Below are 6,000 nucleotides of genomic sequence, written 5' to 3'. Positions count from 1 at the left end.
ACCTGGCAGCATGCAATCAATCACGTGCTAACACACAATGATTGACATCGTTGGCCACTCTTAGGCCAACCTCTGAAATTCGTGCTCCCAATTACCACCTCCACTCTCTAAATTCTACCCTAGAGCATTGCATTAAACGCCTGGGCTGCTTTTATGTGTTTGTCAGACCAATAATCAGAGCCATTGCTTTTCTGAATGCAGATATGGCAGTATTACAGTGTCCATATTGGGACAGCCTCGGTCTCAGCAGCAGTGTTAGTGGGATCCTAACTTCTGTGGCTGTAGGTTTGGGCCAATGTCTCCATGGTGATGGTTTCTCATGAGATGGCAATCTTGTTGTGTCATTATCCCGCATAATCCTCACAGAAATAATCTCATTTGATTTTAATTATGAATCATGAAATTAAATTAAAGAGCTGAGAACTGCATCAATACAACACTGGTTGGATTGAATAGAATTTATAGCGTGGTAGTAGGTACTGTATCTATCTATTGACTCTCCGGTTAGAAAGCCAATCATTTCAAACCACCTGTGAAAATGTTAGCAATTTCAGTGTCATGGAAGATGGTCTCATTATAATGACATACTTTGGAGTTTACGTTATACAGTGTGCATGTGCAACTTCCTGGAAGACCCAGATGTCTCGCCCTAAGAGGGCTAAAATTACAAGATTACAGCTCGATTAAGCACCGAAGCTGGCCTTGGCAATTGAATGTTTGAAGATTCCCACTTTTGTGGAAGAAAACAAAGCTATAGCCTCCAGTATACAATTAATATTTAAAAGTGTTTGTTTTGTCAATGATATGCCTAGTTTTTTTGTTTTTATTTCTCTCAGTGGCCTATGACTCACATCTTTTGATTAAACTCAACAAGTTCCTTCTTGGTTTCCGGAGGTCCTGGAAGATTAGCTGTGTCAACACTCCAAGTGTGCTAAGTATCAGGACAAGTTCTTCTAAAAAAATACTCATTTATTTTTTTAATTACCCTGCTGTTTTCCCTCTCTCTCCCTCTCTTTCTGTTGGCGTTGGTCCCCACATCACATCTGGACTGTGGGTTTGTAATAAATACAGTGGAATCCCAGGATTCTGGGATTCTAGGCTAATTACTGAAGTGGTGCCATGGGATTAATTCATTCTCACATTTGCATATGTGCTAATTGTTTTATTAAGCTAATTGGTGGGGACTAATCAAACTAGAACTGTGATGTTTGAATGTCAATTGCTTTTCCTTTGCACCACCAACGAAACTACAGGAGCCACTCAACAAATATTGACACCGCTATGAGGACACCCTTATAGTGATGATTCGAGCTAACTGGATGTTTCCAAGAACTAATGGTCACAGGTGTCTCTGTGCTGTTTAACAGCTTTGCTTCCTTCCTCATGACCTCACACTGGTATTCGATATTGGATCACATGTGCCCACTCTCGACAACACCCAGCTGAGCCACCGAAAGTCTAGCGATTCGATGAACCAGGTGGTGGTATTTCAAGATGACGAGTAAGTTTAACCAATTCAACCACTGACGATGAGGACATGGGAAAAGGGTCCGAGGCAGCATTGCTGAACAGCCACTAACCTAGAACATCACATTAAAGATGAAGAGAAAGAGGAAGAGAGGAAGGCCAAAGAACACCCGGAGAGAAAGTACAAAAGAGGAGATAAGGTTAGAAGGGGTGATGTGGAAACTGCTACTACTACTGCTACACAGGCTAGCGAAATACAGAACAGGAATGAGAATTCGTCAGTGACCTATGTTCCTCATGGAGCACAAAAGGATTTTGAATAGAAAGCTCACATGCTGGATAAATATCATGGCTATCTTCCGGATAAGATCTATTTTTGGTATAGTGTTGTATTGATAGTGTTTTCATACGCTATAGTGTATTTATAATGGTGGTGGATTACTCTGTCCTTTGAGGAAAGCCTACGAGGATAAATGGCTTTCGCTGATGTAATGATGTTCCACATTAGATACATCAACAGTAATATATAGACATATGTATCGGAGTGATTTTCATACCCCAACTAAACAGATACAATTCCAGGCTCAAGATACATGGGGGAGCTTTGCCCTGTATCCATGGTTTCCAGTAGATGTTTTTGATTCCTGCTAATGTTTGATCTGTTTTTCATGTTCTCTCATCACTCCTATATGTGATATGTACCCTAGGCCTGATCCCAAAAGGATTATACCGTGTGATTTAGTTGGTGGAGCATGGTGCTTGCAACGCCAGGGTTGTGTGTTCAATTCCCACAGGGGACCAGTAAGAAAATGTATGTACTCACTACTGCAAGTTGCTCTGGATAAGAGCATCTGCTAAATGTAAATACCTCTTTTGGCGCTCTAGAAAAGAACAGTCAAGGTCAAGAGACTATAGATTACTCCTAGGTTGTCAATATTAAGACCGCCCGATATAAGGCTGTCCTAATATGGACACCATCCACCCCATATACAGTACCGTTCAAACGTTTGGGGTCACTTAGAAATGTCCTTGATTTTGAAAGAAAAGCACATTTTTTGTCCATTAAAATAACATAAAATTGATCAGAAATACAATGTAGACATTGCTAATGTTGTAAATGACTATTGTAGCTGGAAACGGCACATTTTTTTATGGAATATCTACATAGGCGTACAGAGGACCATTATCAGCAACCATCACTCCTGTGTTCCAATGGCACGTTGTGTTAGCTAATCCAAGTTTATAATTTTAAAAGGCTAATTGATCATTAGAAAACCCTTTTTCAATTATGTTAGCACAGCTGAAAACTGTTGTTCTGATTAAAGAAGCAATAAAACTGGCCTTCTTTAGACTAGTTGAGTATCTGGAGCATCAGCATTTGTGGGTTCGATTACAGGCTCAAAATGGCTAGAAACAAAGAACTTTCTTCTGAAACTCATCAGTCTACTCTTGCTCTGAGAAATGAAGGCTATTCAATGCGAGAAATTGCCAAGAAACTGAAGATCTCATACAACGCTGTGTACTACTCCCTTCACAGAACAGCGCAAACTGGCTCTAACCAGAATAGAAAGAGGAGTTGGAGGCCCCGGTGCACAACTGAGCAAGAAGACAAGTACATTAGAGTGTCTAGTTTGAGAAACAGACACCTCACAAGTCCTCAACTGGCAGCGTCATTAAATCGTACCCGCAAAACCCCAGTCTCAACATCAACTGTGAAGAGGCGACTCCAGGATGTTGGCCTTCTAGGCAGAGTTGCAAAGAAAAAGCCATATCTCAGACTGGCCAATAAAAAGAAAAGATTAAGATGGGCAAAAGAACACAGACACTGGAAAGTGTCTGTATGCCTATGTAGATATTCCATAGAAAATCTGCAGTTTCCAGCTACAATAGTCATTTACAATTTACAAGACTGTATTTTTGATTAATTGGACAAAAAAAAATGCTTTTCTTTCAAAAACAAGGAAATGTGACCCCAAACTTTTGAACGGTAGTGTACATTATATCAAGAACATGGTTTCCCTTAGAGGCTGTCTATTCCTGGTAAATTTCATAGAAATGATGGCAGAAAGAAATTATGATTCAATTTACACACAAACTATTGGCCGTCACACACAAACTTGTGTAAAGAAAAGTTTTTTTCCTTAGTCTCTTCTTCAAGACCTCACAAACTTAGAATACAGTAGGCATCTCTAAAATTTGACCAATACCAGCTACAGTCTCAATTCCACTTACTTTTAACAGTTCCAAAAATCTGAACGCATCATGGGAAAACCTGTTTTAATTACTCAGCTCTGTAGTCTTGGAATTCTCTCCAGACCAGTTTGAAAGTTCAGGATCTTGTTTCTTTAAAAGGTTGGTTGACTAACATGTTACTGAGGAATATTATTGTTATTAGGATTTCATGTGGTGGTACATATGATTGATTTGTATCTTTCTGTATGTAATTGAATATATGTGTGGCTAAGTCTATAATTTGTTTATAGTATGTCTACAGTATGTCTGTAAGTTGTTATGTCTGAGATTTGTCTGAAATTGTGTCCCCCCTGCTGCTGTCAATGAGACGAAAAACCAAAACTGTTCTCAAAACGATTACCAACAAGGGCAAAACCCATTTATTCCTATTGTCATTTTTCTTTTGTGAATCTTCTGCTGCTGTGCCAAGCTCACAATGGTTCAATACACCATTGTATCCCTGGGTAACCATCGCCTTGACTTTTGTATTATACTCAGTTTTTTGTTGTTGTGCTATATCAAATCCCATTTTCTCCTTGGTGAATGAGTGTAGCCTACTACATCTGTGGTAAACAGTTGAATGAAAAGGCAAGATTGAGGAAATAAATTCAAACCTTTTTACAAATAATTCAGTTAACCTTGTCTTTATAGGCTTACAAAGACACAGAAAAGTGTCTTGTCTGATTTCCCAGAACTCAAACCTACTTTAGTTTGTTGTGGTGAGAATATCTTACTCTGGGGAAAGTATGTTCTTGGCTGTGGGTTGATGTGTAGGAGGACAGTCATATTTTATTTGTCAATGTTATTCAGACAGACCACAATAATGAAATAATGTTTGTTGCTATGAGAAACTGACCTTTATACTGTAGATATGAAAACACCCAGCGCCATCTGAACAAGTATGTACATTCGTTTCTAATCAAATCTGTCGTCGGCGCCTAGTTCTTGGAACGTGCCCCAATTAAACGTTCATGTTTTAGTCAACGTTGAAGACTATTCATTAAAATGTTAAAAATGAAATAACTGACAGCCATCTTCAATGTTTATTTAAGCCTGCTGTCACCGCAGTCATGTACATCCAACAAGCTAAATTTAGCTCTACTCTCAAGAGTAGGAGTACAGGAGTGGGAGGACAACTTGGCATTATGTTCAACTTTTTTACTTCCAAATCTCTTTTCTCTGTATAATTATTTGAAATACTTTAATTGAGAATGCAAATCCACATATATGCCTTCATTTCTCTCAGGTAAAAGTCTCGGGAGAATAAAAACAATTACAAGGCCTTTAGTCCGTAAAATGCTTCCATGTCTTCTTTCAATTGGTCCATATTCCCTAGTGTTTCCCATCAGATGGGATTTGGCTGTGCCAGTATGGTAGCCAGACAGATGAGAGAACAGCCAAGTGCATGAGGTGCACACTTCCAATGAGATTAAGAGACCATTTAGGATGCTCCATCTCCCAGCAATAAAACACTTCATATCAACTGACATTTATCAATTGGCCAAGCACTGTGGTTGTTTTACAATAAAGTGGTTGGTAAATTGATTTTTTATAACCTTCGATGTTTAACGTGAATCACAATCAAAGCAATTGAAAGTTAGAGCCAGAGTCGATACGTCAATAAATGTTTCATTTTCTACATGGTGGGCACAACTATTCCTCAACGGTGGCAGCATATGGACAGATAGAGGAGCTCTTCAAGGAGAATAAGGGAGAAAACATGGTCATATGCTCATGACCTCATATGACCTTGCATGTAGTAATGTTGAGGTACACTATTGAACAAACTTGCAATCTCATTGTACAGTACATACTGTATGCTATAGGCGTACTAATTATGTGATAGCAATCTGTCAAACCCAGAGAGATAAAACGTGTGTTTTCTCTATATTGACAGACCACAGTATTGAAATAAATTAAGGTCACAATATTTCAACACAATAATGTTATTGTAGTGTATAAATCCATTCCAGAGAGACAAAAAGCTTATTGTAAATGTTCATATTTATTCAGTGCACGTTCAGTGCAAGAGCAAGAGGATTTAATTTATGTTCAACCCATTGACCAAAGCAGTAAAATATGTATCAAACATACATTGAATGGAGGTGAATTGCTACAGGAGGTCACCTGTCTTGCTCTGGTGAGTAAGGTTTAAGGACAGTTGAATTATCTCTTATCTATTTATGTGTTCTCTCTATTTCAATGGGCTCCTGAAGATGCATTGGCGTTTGATCGGACTTGTCTTTGGGGACATTATGTATTGGAACTGTTAAGCGTGACTGATTAATGCTTTGGCTACGT

Source organism: Salvelinus alpinus, chromosome 10 (genome assembly GCF_045679555.1).
Source record: "Salvelinus alpinus chromosome 10, SLU_Salpinus.1, whole genome shotgun sequence".
Lineage (NCBI taxonomy): Eukaryota > Metazoa > Chordata > Actinopteri > Salmoniformes > Salmonidae > Salvelinus > Salvelinus alpinus.
Note: the sequence above shows the minus strand (reverse complement) of the source record.